Source organism: Acomys minous (genome assembly GCF_964271855.1).
Source record: "Acomys minous genome assembly, chromosome: 12".
Taxonomy (NCBI): Eukaryota; Metazoa; Chordata; class Mammalia; order Rodentia; family Muridae; genus Acomys; species Acomys minous.
Window position 1 is genome coordinate 65,255,188 of NC_140493.1, and position 18,039 is coordinate 65,273,226.

Genomic DNA, 18,039 nt, shown 5'->3' on the forward strand with positions numbered 1-18,039 from the left:
CTGTTGAAAAGTCAGGTTTGAGTCTGATAGGTCTGCCTTTATATGCTACTTGGTCTTTTTCCCTTGCTAATTTGAATATTTTCTCTTTGTTCTCTAGATTTATTATTTTGATTATTATGTGGCTATTGGAATTTCTTTTCTGGTCTAGTATACTTAGTATTTTGTAAACCTCTTGCATGTTTAAGGATATCTCTTTAAGTTGGGTAAATTTTTTCTATGACTTTTTAAAATTAATTTATTCTTGTTACATCTCAATGGTTATCTCATCCCTTGTATCCTCCCATTCTTCCCTCTCTCCCATTTTCCCCTTACTCCTATCCCCTATGACTGTGACTGAGGGGGATTACCTCCCCCTGTATATGCTTATAGGGTATCAAGTCTCTTCTTGGTATCCTGCTGTCCTTCCTCTGAGTGCCACCAGGTCTCCCCCTCCAGGGGTCAAATATGAGGCACCACATTCTATGGTTTTCTTGAAAAAATTCTGGTCCTTGGTGTCTAGAATATTTCTTCTATTCCAGTTATTCTTAGATTTCATCTTTTGCTGCTGTCCTTTACTTCTTGGAGGTTTTCTTGTAAGATTTTTTCTATTTAAAATTTTCTTTGTCAGATGTATCACTTTCTTCAATTGTATCTTCATGCCTGAGATTCTCTCCTCCATCTGTTTTATTCTGTTGTTCATGCTTACCTCTGTGACTCCTGTTCTCTTCTTAAAACTTCCATCTCCAGGATTTTCAGATTTGTGCTTTCTTTATTGGTTCTATTTCCATTTTCATGTCTTGAGCAAATTTTATTCATTTCCTTCACCTGTCTGATTGTATTTTCCTGTAGGTCTTTGATGGCCTCTATTTATTTGATTGTATTTTCCTGTATTTCTTTGAGACCCTTATTCATTTTGTCTTTAAATGCCTCTAACAACTTCATAAGCATAGATTTAAGGTCACTTTCTTGTGTTTCAGCTACATTAGGATATCCAGTGTCTCTTTTGTTTGTTTTGTCTTGTTCTGTTCAAGCTATATTGACCTGGTTTTGTCGATTGTCTTTCTACACTAGACTTTGCCATCTGGTTGTTCATGGCATTGGCTGTGTTCCCAGAACCTGCTGTGTTTCTCAGGCGTTTGTGCTTCATTGGTGTTCTGATGGTCTCAAGACAGGTAGTAGAACCATCATATTTGTGTTGGGAATCAAATTCTACTATTGCTGAATACCAGCCAGTGCTCTTAACTAGTAAATCACCTCACTTGCTCCTCTAGAAGATATTTGAAAAGAATGAGAACCAATTATTCTCAAGTTATTCTATAATTAGAGAACTTTTTCCAAAGGAGGCATTCCACTGATAATAAAACAAGAAAGATATACAGTAAAGAAGAAAATTATAGATTTGATTTTCTAATGGTCATAGGCAAATAATTAAAATAAAACACTTTTAATGTATTTTAGAAATACATCAATACATACCAGTTTTTAAAGTGTGACAGAATGTGAAGGAGTGAAAGGATAAAGGTGGCTTAGATGTTTAGAATAAAACTGAGAAATAAGCACAAAGTCACTAGTATTAGCTACGTCTGCATACTTGATACCACCATAATTCCAAGAGTGGTTTTATATACTGATAGAAAATTGGTTTTTCTTGCTGACATTTGGCATTGGGTTATAAAATGAGGTCCTATGTTCTTAATAACTTTGTATGTAGCTCATTATGCCTTGACCAGGTATAGAATAATATTCATGAAAAGTTATATCAAATGCAAAGAAATCAGATTTCTTGAGAATAAACACATATATGAAAAGAAAGTATGACACTATATGAAATTTCTTTAAGAACACCAGAAAAGTGTATATATTGACACAAAATTTCTATATTAAATATCAAATCTTGTCAGTAACACACATAATTGATATAGGAAACACTGTTTTTGGATACTGTTGAAAAATTAATCAAATACTTGAATGAACTAAGTGGAAGAACTCATATATTAAGATTTCCTCAGCAAACTAAACCAGTAACACAAAAGTAATAGTGGAGAACAAAAAAGTGTAGCATATATTTCCACATGAAAACAGGATGTCTTAGACTCAGTAATGTCTCTCTTTTCCCCTATTTCACATCCTTAGGTTTGGAGATAGGGGTTGAAAAGTAAGAAGGGTGAATATAGAAATATATAGAGAAGATAGAACAATAAGATTAGTGAATCTACTAGTCAACTTAATGCCTCATTTGTCACTCAAAAGGTTATTTTTAATTGACTGGTATAGAATTTTGTAGATAGATACAAAATCAGATTAATTCCAGATGTAGTTGTATGGAATACAAATGTAAGTTTATTCTTCACACACATTATATATAAATATATATATATTCTACTCTAATATAAGGTATTATACTCATATAACTCAATTATAATACCAGGTTTACTTTCATAATTTGAAAGTGCTAATGCAAGCTGTTTAGGACAAATAAGTTATACAAGTTAATTGTTATCTGACCAAATCATGGTCATATAAATCACTACTAAACTTTTATCACAAGAATATACATTTCAGGTGCAACAGATAGATATGATTCTACAGAAAGATAAGATAAGATATTTAGATAAGGTCTTTAAAAAACCTCAGAGACATGCAGAATATGGTATTTAAGTTGTTTTTATTATTTTAAAGATTCACTGACAATAAGACAGGTTAACTCCTGGCAACACCCAACCTACCTCAAAGAGGATGATGAGCATTAAAGAATTTATTATGGAGTTGGTTTCAAATGTGGCAAACAAGCCACTCAGCAAAATGTTCTAATTTCTACCACAGACAGAATTATGCCTAAAAAAAGAGCAAACTTAGATGCAGGCAGAGTTGCCTGTCGAACTCTGCTAAGATAGGGTAAGCAAGTCCTCAATAGTTCCTGCCTCACAAATATGTATGTTAGATATATTCAGCCAGAAGGCTGAAGAACATGCTCCACCATAATAGAGTTTGGATGACTATTCAAGTAGAAAACTATCTCTGTCATCTTCACATTTGGAAATCTATAAACATGCACTCCCGATATACTCAGTAATTAAGTTTATTCCTTTTCAAATCTATGATGGAATTGAAGACCAGAGAGCTTAGTTTTACAATGAAGTTCAGTTGTTTAGGGGCTAAGATCTTTTTAGGTCTAGATAGATGTTTTAGGTTGATAATGACAAGGTGTGATGGAGATTGATTTACACCCAAAATTTTAGATGCACCAAGATAGGAAAGATGTTTTCTTCAAGGCTGTCAAATACAAATAGCTAAAACACCAAGAATGTAACATTTGTATAATTCTGATTGTGTAGTGGTTCTTTGTGCTATAGGTAGTTTAATGTGCATATGTATAATAATATGAATGTATATGTAAAAAATTAAAAAATATATTAAATAAATAAATAAATACATAAAGGAAAAAAAGAAAAAAACCAGGATGGCTACAGAATCCAATTATCCTAAATGATTACCTAAACAAACCCATGATATCAAAGGGAAAATTCTAACATTATATTTGATTGTTCAGAAGGTGAAAATCAACAGCCTTCGAAGATATTACTTAAGAAACACAGGAGCTAGGATTTAAGAAGGTCTTTCTTCCTAGCATATTTTCTGTCCCTGATGTAATGAAGTGAGTTCTGTTCAGGCTTTAATAATATGATGTAGCACTTAGGGCCAAAGATGATGCCCAAGAGTGATGCACTGGAAGCCAAGATAGAGAAGACTTCCATAGCCACCATGACTTTTCCCTTGGTGCTGTGGTAGACAGGGAGGAAGGTGACCCAGACACTGCAGAATACAAGCATGCTAAAAGCCAGGAACTTGGCTTCATTGAATGTGTCAGGCAGATTTCTGGATAAGAAAGCCATAAAGTAGCTCCCCAGGGCCAGGGCTCCCAGATATCCAAGGATACAGTGGAAGGCAATAGCTGATCCCTTGTTGCAAATGATGATGATGTGTTTATGTTCTGAGTGAGCATCTTTATCAATGAAGGGAGGAGAAGTTGCCAGCCAAATTCCACAAAGCACAACTTGGATCAGGGTGCAGATGGCAATAATGAAATTAGGGGCCCTTGAGATCAGCAACCACCTCCTAACTCTTCCTGGAGCAGTGATCTTGAAGGCTATAAGTACAGTGATAGTTTTGGCCAACACAGTAGAAAGAGCTACACTGAAGAGGAGTCCAAAAATGTTTTGCTGCAGGACACATGTGGCTGTGTTAGCATGGCCAATGAAGAGGAAGGGACAAAGAAAACAAAGGGTCAGAGTGATGAGCAGGATATAACTGAGATGCCGGTTATTGGCCTTGACAATAGGAGTGTCTCTGTGTTTCAGAAACACAACAAGAACAACAGCTGTGAGTGAGGAGAAGCTCAGGGATGTGAAGCTGAGTGTTGTCCCCAAGGGCTCATCATAGGCAAAAAATGTCACAGTTTTCTGTAAGCATTGGTGCCTCTCTTTGTTTGCATAGTGAGTTTCTGGACACCTCACACATTGATTCATATCTGCCAGAAATGCAGTTGATCATGAATGTGCATTCAGGTTTCTCCTTTGACCAGATGCCACTTGCCAGGTGTACCATCCTGCACTGTAATTTGAGTCATTTTGTTTTGTGTGTATAAAATACACACAGTTGGAAACCATACCATACCCAGAAAACTTTCTATTCCAGACCTCTATAGGAAGAAAAGCTTTCAATCACCATAGATGGGAAAAACAAGATACTTCATGACAAAGTCAAACTTAAACAATGTCTGTATAGAAATATATCCCTACACAGAGAATACTAGCAGAACACTAGATTAAAGGAAAAGTTCAATAAGACCAAGGGAATGGCCAGAAAAACAGGTATCGGTGACATCAGTTAGAGGGACAGAGACCCCATGCCCACCAAAGGCCCAATTTGTCACCTGAAGCCTTGTCCCCAGCCTGTTCACACAATCTCAAGTCAGCTGTCAGAAATTCAGGCCTCAAAGACTTGGAGACCAAAAAAGAAACAAAAGCCAAGGACAAAAACACCATGCAAGTGAGACTCAAACGGTATATACTCATACTTATATCTGCATGCTAGCCCAAGGGGCATGTCCCACAAAAGCCTTCACTTACTAGGAAACTGGAACAGAGGGCAGGACATCCTACTGGGACTCTAGATGAGAGAAGCATGGGAGAGTAGCAAAGTAGAAGGATCCAGAGGGTCCTAGAAACCTACAAGTAGAACATTATGAAAGGCAGATTTGGGCTCAGGTGTCCCACTCAAACTAAGGCACCAGCCAAGAATAATACAGGCGGTAAACTTTAAACCCCTACCCAGATCTAATCAATGGACATAACATTCTCTATAGCTGAGTGTAGAGTGAGGTATGACTTTCACACGACCTCTGGTGCCTTATATTTGACCATGTCCCCTGGAGGGGGAGACCTGGTGGCACTGAAAGGAAGGATAGCAGGTTACCAAGAAGACATTTGATATCGTATGAGCATATACAGGGAGAGGAAATCCCTCTCAGGAACAGTCATAGGGGAGGGGAATTAGGGGAAAATGGGAGGGAGGGAAGAATGGGAGGATACAAGGGATGGGATAACCATTGAGATGGAACAAGAATAAATTAAGGAAAAAAACCACCATGCAATAAATACAAACTCAGAAATCAGCTCTTAGACCTATAATCACCTCAAACCTACATGTCTTAACTGCAGTGTGAGAACACAGTCAACAAATAGCCAAAGCCATAGGGCACCACCAGGTCCCAACTATCCTAAGACAACAAGACTGCAATATTTCAGTGCAGGTGGAAGCACAAGAAAATGACCTTAAGATCAACTTCACGAATATGATTCAGGCTCCTAAAGAAGAAAAAAAAACATTCTCTTAAAAAAATTAAGGAAAGAGAAAGAAAAAAATTAGAACGACTCAATGAATTCCTTAATGAAAGCCATGAAATCCAACAAAAACACAATAAATAAACAAACAAACAGATGAATGAAACTGGTCTAAAAATGGAAATAGATGCCCTGAAAACATAAACTGAATGAATTCTAGAATGGAAAATCTTAGCAAACAAAAAGGAGCTACATATGCAATCATCAGGAACAGAATTGAAGAGATAGAAGAAAGAATCTCTGAAGGTTGATGATACAATGACAGAAGATTCATTTGTCAAAGAAAATGTTAAATCTAAAAATTCTTAACACAAAACCATCCAGGACATTTGAGACATTATGGAAGACCAACCTATAAATAGTAGATGTAGGAGACTAAGAATAATTCTAGCTTGATAGTGTTAAAATATATTTGACAAAATCACAGAAGAAAAATTTCCAAACATAAAAAAGGGCATGCCTATAAAGGTAGAAGTTTACAGAATACCAAATATATAGAACCAGAAATGGAAGACCACAGGCAAAATAATAACCAAAACACTAAATGTATAGAACAAAGAAAGAATATTAAAAGCAACAAGAGAAAAAGGCCAAGCTACATATAAAGGAAGATCTATTAGAACTATACACAACCTTTCAACAGAGACTCTGAACCAGAAGTACCTGGACAGATGTCTTTAAGGCTCTAAGAGTCCACCGATACCAACCTAGACTACTATACTTAGCAACACTTTCAATCACCATAGAGAAAGAACATGACAAAGTCAAATTTAAGCAATATCTGTGTACAAATCCAGCCTTAGAGAAGACAATAAAAGATACATGCCAACACAAGGAGATTAAGTACACTCCTGAAAACACAAGGAGTAAATTGCACACTAACAAAACCCAAAGAAGGTAAACATACACACATGCACACACACACACACACCACCACCACCACCACCACCACCACCATCACCAACAGAAGTAGCAGCAGGAACAACAGAAACACTACCAAAATAACAGGAATTAATCATAATGGGTCATTAACATCCATCACTATCAGTGGACAGAATTTCCTAATAAAAAACACAGGCTAACATAATGGGTATGAAAATATTACCCATCCTTCCACTGCAGGGAAGAAAAAGACCTCAACATCAAAGACAGATGTTACCTCAGAGTAAAGGGTTGGAAAAAGCTTTTCCAAGAAAATGGACCTAAGATACAGGCTGGTGTTACTATTCTGATATCTAACAACATAGACTTCAAACAAAATTTAATCAGAGAGATGGAGGACATTTCACACACATTAAAGGAAAACCTCACTAATATGGTGTCTCAAATCTGAACATATATTTCACAAATGAAAGGGCACCCACATTTGTAAATGAAACCCTAATAAATGTTAAAGCACACATAAAACTTCACACACATTAAATTGGAAGACTGATGTATTCCATTCTCATCAATGGGCAGGTCATCTTGACTGATGACTTTCTAAATAGAACACTGAGAGCCAGCAGGGTCTCTAACTTTGACAATAGGAAGTCATGACAATGAAAGGTTTCCATAAGGCAAAGGACATTACCAGTAAGAACTAATGATATCCTGCAGAATGGGGAAAAGATTTTCCCCAACTCCTCAGTCAATAGATGGCAAATATCCAAACTATATGATGAAATAAAGAAAACCAGACATCAGCAAACCAAATAATCCAATTAAAAGTTAGGGTCAGGAACCTGAAAGTGAATAGCTCAGAGACTATTCGTGGAGTTCCATTTGTTCAACTATTTGGAAATAGTGGAATAGTAGTTGTGGCTCATTAGGGACATTTGTGTCTATGGAAGGGCTTTTAAGGATCTTTCTAGTGACAGTATGTATTTTCTGTCTCCTGTGTTTGGATCAGCATGTGTGCTCTGAACTACTACAATTGTTATTCTTTATTAGTTAATTTTCCATTGTTGTGAAGAGCCATAATGACCAACACAACTTATTAAAGAAAGGCTATAACTCATGGGTTTATAGTTCCAGATGAAGATCATGGAAAGGTGAAGGAATGAAAGCAAATGAGAAAATAGCTGAGTTTATATCTGATCTATAAGCATGGATGTGGGGAGAGAGAGGGGCAGAGGGAGGGAGGGAGAGAGGCAACAAAGCCACACCTTCTATTTATTGCAAATTCCTCCACTACTGTAGAGCAAGTATTCAAACAGTCGAGCATATGGGGTATGGTCTCATTCAAGGTATCAACATGGACTCTAACTATATGAAATCGTAAGCCAATTAAATGCCTTCTTTTATAAGTTTCTTGGTCAAGGTACTTTGTCATAGCAACAGAGAATAAAGTAAGATAAAATGCATGCTGTAATGAAGCATACTTCTCTGGTAGTCTACAGTGGTTTTCTGTAGGCAGCGACATCCACATCTACTGTGGTTAAAGTATATAAAGCAGGTATGAATTTCAATGCCAAGAGTGTATTATTTCTGTGGGAAGAATGAACTTTATATAACCTGTGATTTTCTAACAGCTGGAAGGAAGAGGAATACCTTCACTGAAATGAGCTGGTTGCAGCTCACTTACAGATGTTTTCCATATGCTTAGCCATTGCAAATGATGGGAAGGTGGGTATGCTTTCTGCATGCCTGACAATTATCTGTCTCATTGGAAATCTCATTCTTTGGGCAAGGAGTGCAGTCAAAGCAGCAGGTAGCCTTGCCCTCCTGCTGGGTTTTCCTGAATCCAGGATGACAGCTCTCACTACATAGAGACCGAGGAATCTGAGAATAAAGTGATTGATAGCAAATGATCGGGTATTTATGGGATTTGCCACAGAATGTTGACAAGCATTATACAATTCTAACATTTTAATTGTATGAGGTGTGTGAGATATACAGAGCAATTGAGGCTGGTTCTCTTCTCATTGTATGAGCAGAAGTTAGACAACTGAAAATGTTCTTTCATGCCATACTAAGAATGGTGTCTAATGATAAATCATAAAGAATCTATCACCAACATGAGGCTTTGTCTATGCATAGACATTCTTATCTCAGGCAGTCTCAGAGTTATTCTCAGGTAGTGGGTTTAGCAACATATGTTACCTGCTTTTTCTGCAGTTTGAATTCTTTATATTCCAACTGCAGGTTCCTCCCTCATCACCTCCTGATCCTACTCCTTCCCATACCATGCTGTTTTGTTTTGACAGGGGCCTAAAATCAGAAGGTCAATAGGCCATTGGTTAAAACCTTCTAAGGTGGAATAAAATAAATCCTCTGTCAGATGACCTGTGAAAATGATTAAGGTCATTCTGAAAATGGTATGGTATTTATGGTATTAAAGAAATGAAAAGCTTGGAAAATAAAGAGTTCATCCAGCAAAATTAGGTAGTAAGACAATTCTTCATATTGGTGGTAATTATGTATCTATGAGTGGACCCTGTATGAGCAAGAAATGGTCACAACTTGCTTGTTGTAAATTTCAAATGTACACACTGGTGAAGATACTAAGGTAAGATGCCACCTACCTCTGTCCATCCTGTGGCCCACTGTATCATATCATAAGATAAGGATAATTTCTGGCCCTCCGGAGCATTTGGAGAAAATGTTCCTACTTTCACATTTAGCCCAAGACCTTTTGGGAAATTCCAAAAGTTGAGAATGTCATACTCTGCATGTGACTTCCTTTTCCAATCCATGACCACATGGTCCCCCGCAGGACTGATGAGTTGTGTGTTCTTTATAAAAGGGTGAAGCTAAAAGCGAAACAAATACTTATGTTACATAACCTCCAAAGAAGTATAACAGAGGTAGAATCAGAGAGAATCTCTTCTTGGTTTTAACCTTGATGTGAAAAACACCTTTACTATAGATATTAATTGCATTCAGCAAATGATAGCAAAAGATAATGGGAGAATCACTGTCCTTCTAAAATGTTTAAATCAGTTTAACTAGAAAAGGTAGAACTAAACACTCTTAAATCATGAATATGTATGGAGAAATGTAGTTATTTCTTTAAAAATGTAGTTATTACAATTAAAATTTGAAAATATTTGAAGTTTCATCTGTAAAATGGATGATTTTTTGAGCCATCATTTACATAATATAAGCATTTAGAAGAATTCAGGTGCACTGTGATAATTCTCTGTCTCTTCTCTTGTGTAATTGGAATTTTCATATTGAAAATTTTACCCTGAAAATACTGTATGGCCCATTGTAATACAACTGTCTATTGAATTAAACATATTTCTCCTTACAGTCTCTCTAGAATATTTTCAACAAAATAATCTAAAATATGTATTGCCTAGTTTGAGGGTGTTAATAGGCCTGTAGAGTGTCATGTTGCCAATGTCACAATTCAGCTGAAGTGATGTTACCTGCCATGGGGAGAATACCATCTCTTTTCCTTTTACTTGAGTTGGAAATTGTACTTGATTGAGAGTCATCTCATGCACACTGTGGGCCACAGAATATACAGCATTGTACACATTGTAACTCTCCTCACTCATGGCCATGTCAAAGATGTTCCCAGGCAAGAATCCCAAGGAGGCATTAGGTAGACAGTTGTCCACAATTCTACACGCTTTCCTCAAAAATGAGCAATTGAAGAATAAGTGCCACAATACATGAAGATAAATGTCTTCTGGGAATTTGGAAGGATTGGCTGTCTGTATAAAATCTGTAAAACGAGTAATCTCCTCATTATGGTGTGAAAAAATAAGGGCCCCATGTAATGAATCTAACATGAAATATTCATCAAATTTCGAATGATCCCAGTGTGAGTTCAGGACCCAGACTTTCCATTTAAGTAATTTCTGTTTTATATTCACTATTAAACTTAACAGAGAGTCAGAGTCCCCATAAATAATAATCACATTTGCTGATTATTCCAGGATCTGAACCTGATTTTTCCAGGGTTTGGTAAGATATGAGCCCCTGCTGACTAGGATCATTTCCACAAATGCTATGCAGATTTCATTTTTATCCATCTCGCTTCTCAAATCTGAGAGAGTCTGGGCACCTTTGTGATCATCTATGATAAAGAGCCCCACCCAGAACCATTGGAAATGAAGCATCAAAGATAAAATGCCAAGTGTCAGAGGTGTGTCCTTAGGGGCCACCTGGTACAGAGAAGAAAACCGTCTTTGTTCACTCAGGATGCTATCAAAAGGCCCAAAAGTAAGCTGCAGAGAAAACACAATAAAAAACATAGTCATAAAATTGAACTACATTCTACAGCAATGGTTTAAATCCTTTAGGACAATCCTGCTTTGAAGGTGAAACCTTCCTTCCTATGGGTGTTCCAGAAAAGTACAGAAAGCAATCATAGGTTCACCAGTGTTCTGTGTCTATTCTATATTCCCTTTTCTCTCTATTCTATGCTACATAAATATAGATGTACCATCAACTGTCTGCATCATTTTCTATCCATGAAGAGGGATTTATGTTTCCTTTTTTGCCTCACAGCCCTGGACAATGTCATCAATCGAGCTACCATCAAGTCCTATACCATCCCCCCATCTCACCTGTGGAAACTTGTATAGATCCAGCAGTGTCCCTATGTATTCAGATATTGCCCATGATGGCCCTGTAAGTACAGCAGCTGAATTGCTCTCTTTTACATATCTGTAGTTAGGAATGCTATGACCACGCCCTGAAAGTGAGGCAAAAAGATTGCCCAGAGTGTTCCTTTGACCATGTGGAACATTATGGACTTCAAATCCCAGGGATGTGTTGGGTAATATGTAGTTGTTGCTGTTGATCTCCTCAATGGCAAACATCATGGCCAAAATACATTGGTAGTTCTTCAACTTGTACCTGGACAGAAGGTAGAACAATGTTTAGGAGGAAGATCTGTACCACATAACATATAGCGATGACTCCTAGTAAAGCATGCTATGGAGCCTGAACCATATGGAATTTGTAATGAGGCAAACATTCCAGGCTTAGGTCATGGACACCAATGCCACAAAACCTCCCATCTACAATTTATACTATCTGAAAAAAGTGCTGAGACAATGGAGAAGCCTAATTTGTTGTAGAGACCAACCAATGACTTGTCAATATGAGGCCCACACCAGAGAAGGAGCCCTTGCCTAAGGATAACCAGGAACTAGAGGCTGGATATGCCAGAGACACAGGACAGAAATAATCAATAAAATGATTCCTAATGATATTTTGCTACACTCATAGATCAGTGTCTAGCCCAATTGTCATCAGAGAGATCTCTGTTGACAGATGATGGGAGCAGATGCAGAGAGGCCCATAGCCAAACAGGATGAGAGAGCAAAAATTGGAGATCATGGTCAAGTCTTTCCCCAAGGAGCTTTATAAACCATGTGAAGAAAAGGTGGAGGAATTATTGGAGCCAGAGGGGTTAAGAACACTAGGATAACCTGATTCCCAGAATCAAATAAGCAGAGCTCATAGGGGCTTATAGAGATTGAAACAGCACACTATAACAGAAAGAAAAGAAAATAAAACAATAGAAAAACAAAAGTCTATCTATCTGTGTCGCAGAAATGTCAAGATTATAAGCATGATCCACCATGATGCCCAGCAAGATACTCAGTTTTGATAGCATATGGTTTGTTATAATATGTACAATTAGTATGATGAACATTGAAAGGATAAAATCCCATAACTTAATCAGTATACATTTCACTTAGTATGAATTACCATCTTCTACCTCACAAACAGATAGTGATGTCATGATGAGAAATGAACATGTATAAACATTAGTGACTCTGACAGTACAAAACTTAAACTCAAAGAAATTATTGAAAATATGTTTTAGAACAAAACAGCAAAAATGCCATTCCTGAAAAATATAGTTTGATAACTGATAAATATATCTTGTACAACTCACTTATGTCATTTTTTATCTTCAACATGAAATATCATAAATGTTGAAAATAAACCATTCATTATAAAATGTTTAAAAATAACCAGTAAGCAGATATTTATGTCCTTTAATTTGCAAAATGGTTAAAAAATCCCGAAAAAGAAGAAACCTTTAAAATCAGACTTTTCATATTCTTCTACTATTTAAATCATTTTAAGTTATTAATATACAAATATACACATGACTTCTAAAATGCCACTGGAGCATACAAGTCAACCATATTTTTAAGTTAGTGTGAAGGAAAACCTCTCCCAAACCCAGTAAGAGAAACTGTCATTATTACTTTGCAGGGAAGTTAAGCACCATGCTTAAACATCCCATAGCATGAATACATGTACTCCTGTAAATTAATTTCTTTTAGTCAGGATATACTTTGTATATCCTGAACTTATCAACTAATCCTTCACCATCTTCCTAATTTTGACAAGAAAGTAAAATCTAAATATAAAATTAGAAGAAACAATCAGGAATTATATATATGTTACATTCATATGTTTTGAGTTTTTTTCTGGTAGCCTTGAAGAAAACACATTTCTTTTCTTGGTGAGTCTAAAATTCTAAATGTAAATCAATAAAATCTATCATATCTCATCATTATCAACTTAAATCATCGGTCTCTACTTAAAAACATCTTGACCCTTAAACAAATAAGCTTAAATGTAAAACTAAACTATCTGGTCTTCAACTCCATCAGAGGCTTGAGAATTAATAAATTAATTACCTGAGTATACATGGAGTCCAGCTTAGCACCTTCCCAAAAAAGAAGATGACAGAGATGGTTTGCTGCCTAAAGAGTCTTCCAGAATTCTCTAGAACATTGGAGCATCATCTTCAACACTTTGGCCCAATATATCTGGGCCAGACATATTTGTGAGGAAGGAAGTATTGAGAGCTTCCTCACCCTGTCTTGGCTGAGTTTGGTCATTGATTCTGCCTGCATCCAAGCTTGCCCACTTTTAGGAATAATTCTGTCTGTGGTAGAAATGAGACATTTTGCACAGTGCCTTGTTTGACAGGTAGATATGATTTAATAGAACTCTGTTCTCAAGGCGAGTATGGTCTACACAGAAATCCTGGAATATCCAAATAAGTATACTGAGTACTCTTTTAGAATTATCTTTGTAGATTCTCTTAAGTGCCAAAAAATACTTTATAAGTATAACTAGTAAGACAACACATATTGTCAAGAACCTTTGGTGAAAATTAATATATAACACTGTTTGTGGAAGGCATGAACCTCTCTTGTGTTTCCCACAGTGTGTTTGTGTCTTGGATCTCAAAAGAACAAAATGCAAAGCTCTAAGGCTATATGCTCACTGAGACACACTGGTGTATTTAGTTTTGAATTTCAGTGTACATAGTGTGTAGAAAATATAAAGGAGTTCTTATTTACATCATCTTGTCTCTATAGTTATAAAAAAGGTTTTAAATTAATATGTTTTGTGTTAAAGTTGCCTTTTCAGGTTTTCAAGCATCATAGTCCATAGGATATTAGAAAACAGAAGGGTTCTGAGACAGAATGTTCATATTTTCAGTACAATTTGAAATTACTGTTCTATCTGGATTGGTCATTGAAGGCTTCTGAGTGCATAGCTGGCAAACAATACTTTCTATAAACATGGCATCAATATAGAGGTTTTCAAGTGCCATATAAATTAATACTAGCTGCACAATTTATGATCTTTTGATGCTATGGCAATTGAGATAGGTATACTTATGCAGTTATAATTAGAACATGAGTATAGTTAACTGAAATAAGACAGATCAATTCGTCTTTCAAATTACATATACATTCTTTTCTATATATGTGATAAACTTTATGAAGAGTAGGAAAGCATTGTGAACCTTGAAGAGTCTATGCTTGCAGGTGCCCCACACTCTATGAAAAGTACATTTGGAAATGTGTTGTCTTCATCAAATATGTTATTTGTTTATAGCTTATATAGTTGGAAGTTAATATTAGTTATATTTCTAACTTCAGAAGATATTAAATCACACAGCCCTCTCTTCTTGAACATAGTAGACAAGCAAGCCACAGTGAGCTCATGTAATTACAAGTGTGATATTTGCAGAAATGAGATCGTTTTATGGTCCTTTTTTTGCTATATGTAGTTTATTGTATGTATGTATTATAATATAAATGCATATTTACAACTATTAGTAGTTTCTGACATGCTATTCACCCCCTGTGGAATTGTCCAACACTTTCTTCCCACAGGCTTTGAATCCAAGACCCTGTATTCAGAATAACACAATTTATGGATTAAAAATATATTTAGTCTCTTCTCCAGGCACAGGCAGTATGATTTCATCTAAGACTACAGAGATCTAGTCCCATGACATGAAATCCTTAGTGGATTTCTCCACAAATGTGAACCAAGAAGCAAATCATTGAAAAGCCATTCATGATGATACAAACATGTTACACTAGATGATGCCATGATAGACTAAAGGGAACAGGGCCGAAAAGGCCCATACCAGACCTGACCAAATCATAATAGCAGACACCATGCACTGTAGAACTGGAGGCTATCAATCCCAGTTTTGATTTCCCATATCTCTGCGAGTCATAGAATATTCTCTTTTTCCATAGATGCATGCCTGATTTCCAAAATTATGTCTATGCCCTACTATAAACTGTTTATGTCTCTTTCTGATAAAACCTACAGTTCTGCTCAATTGATTTCCTTATGATTGTTTGATGTCATTGTAGAAATCAGGTTTCTTATTTGAATGTGAACTTTGACTTTATATAGTATTCCTTTGTCCACCATGAATCACTGAGTTGACATTTTGTCATGATACCACCAAGTGCTAGAACACTGTGTCTTCCCACAATTTATTCATATCTAAGGTCATAGTGTCATCAAGAAATATAATACCATAGAAATATATCCACGTTTTCCTCTCCAAAAAAAACTGAGTAAAGCTTTCTGGGTAGAAGGACTCCATTCCTAAAGGCACAGAGATGAGTTAAGTCAGTGACTCTACCAAGTTAGGCACTATAGCCATGACACATGTTATTGCAAAAGTGCTCAGTGTGGAAATTATGTCCAGGACAGAGTGTCAATCATTGTGTAATAATGGCTTTTCTTTGATAGTAATGAATCAATATTCCTGGACTAGAAAACAGGTGAGTTTCATTATCATATCTGTCCTACTCTAGCTTAAAAATCTGGGTGCAGAAGCCCCTCTTCTCTGCCTACCTCCACTTTCTGGGGACTCCATGGCTTGAGAGGATGACACTGCACTTAACATTTTTTGTCATTTTTTTGTTAATCTTTGCCATTCTGACTGAGGTAAAACAAATTACCAAACTTCTTTTGATTTGCATTTCCCTAGTAGGTAAGTATGATGATCTTTTTGAGAGATTTCTTAGTTCTTTTTTCTTTTATAACTCTTAGTACAAATCTCTGACCTACAAGAGAGTATCTTGAATGGCAGTGTGCTTATGAATTTTTCTGTATATTTATTATTGAGACATACAAAACATTTATTTGTGCAAGTTGATTCTCTGTCTTCTCAAATTGCTGAATTAATTAATAATTTCTTGAGTTTTTCTGCAGAATTTCTAGAATTTCTAGTTTGTGTTAATGTAATTTTGTTGTATAATCTACAAATAGTGATAGTTTGAGTTATTCTTGCTCTCTTTCTATCTAATTTTCTTTTCTTCTCTTGCTTCGACTGCTAGTGCTTTAAGCACAGTATTAAAGTGGGCATAGTGTGCATCCTTGCATTGTTCCCGACTTCAGTGACTGTACTTTATGATGTTTTTCCATTTGGGATGACTTTGTCTGTGGGATTTCTGTATTATCCTGTATTGTGCTGAGCTATGTTTTCTCCAATATTATGTTCTCTAGGACTTTTATTATGAAGTAATGTTGGCACTTGTCTAAGAATGTTCTTTTTAAAAATAATTTATGCATTTATTTACTTATTTATTCATTCCACTTACATCCTGATTATAGCCCCTGCACTCTGCTCCAGGTTCCATCCTCCCTCCTTCTTTCTTCACAATCCTACCTCAGCTCATCAACTCATATCTGGACTGAGCACATCCTCTCCTTCTGTTGCGTGCTGAGGTAGCCACACCAAGTGGGAATGATCAAATAAAATCAGGCAGCAAAGTTCATGTTAGAATCAGCCTGCACTCCCTTTTCTGTGGTCCTCACATGAAGCCTGAGCTGCCCATTGGCTACATCTGTTAGGGAATCTAGGTCCAATCTATACATGGTACTTGGTTGGTGTTTCAGTCTTTGCAAGCCCCTCTGGGCCCTATTTACTTGGCTTTCTTGTGGATCTCCTGTAACCTCCAGGTATTTCCTTTTATCCCTCTCTTCACTTTCCCACAAGACTCCCTATACTTCACCCAATGTTTGGTTTTTAGTCTCAGCATCTGTTTTTATCTTCTGCTGTGTGGATATCTATGCTAGGCTTCTGTCTATGAGCATATCAGAACACTGTGAATAGTGTGAGGGGTTGGCTCTTTCACGTGGGCTGGATCTCAGCTTGGTCCAGACACTGGACGAACATTCCCTCAATCTCTGGTCCTTCTTTATCCCTGCACCTCTTGTAGGTAGGGTACATTTTGGGTCAAAGTTTGTGTGGGTGGGCTGGTGTTCCTCTCCCTCTACCAGGAATCTTGTTTATTTAGAGGATTTCTTCTTCAGTATTCATGTCCCTTGCTACTAGGAATCTTAGTTACAGTCACCCCACATATCCTCTCAGGAGCCAAACCTGTCTTAGTTCTCCAGCTTATGATCAGAGATGCCCCTGCCTGTGGATTCTTTTCTCTTTGTAGGCCCTCTGGACTCTGATATCTTCTCTCCCCAGTTCTGTTATCCACCTTGATTTCTGTCTGAACTCCCTCTCACACTTTGTATTCTATATTCAACCATTTCTACTGTCTATCCTATTTCCTTTTCACAGTGACATTCTTGCATTGTCCCTTGGGCCCTTTTTGTTACTTAGCTTCTTTGGGTCTGTGAATTGTAGTATGGTTATCATGAACTATATGGCTAATTCTGCTTATGACTATACACCATGCCTGTTTTTCTGGGTCTAGGTTGCCTCACACTGGATAAACTTTTCTATGTCTATCCATTTGAATTACAGAAGTGGCAGACTTAGGCACTCTAAGCAGTACTCTGCCTGTAGTTTCAGAGGAGGCAGCCATTGGGGACTACCAGCAGTAGTGCAGCTTGTCCTTGATCTTTGCATGCCAGTCCCCAGTCCCCACATCTATTTACAGTTGCTGAGAAACCACTCATTGTG

The 18,039-nt window shown here is 36.8% G+C and overlaps 1 pseudogene across 1 annotated transcript; it reads right to left on the reverse strand.

The window, feature by feature from the left end:
• Nucleotides 1–3,578: 3,578 nt before the first annotated feature.
• Nucleotides 3,579–15,993, reverse strand: LOC311579605 (vomeronasal type-2 receptor 116-like; annotated as a pseudogene). Its single transcript has 7 exons — nt 15,972–15,993; nt 13,487–13,574; nt 11,387–11,678; nt 10,238–11,044; nt 9,389–9,616; nt 8,516–8,645; nt 3,579–4,507 (listed from the first exon to the last, which is right to left on the reverse strand). The product of its transcript is annotated as a vomeronasal type-2 receptor 116-like (transcript).
• Nucleotides 15,994–18,039: the final 2,046 nt, after the last annotated feature.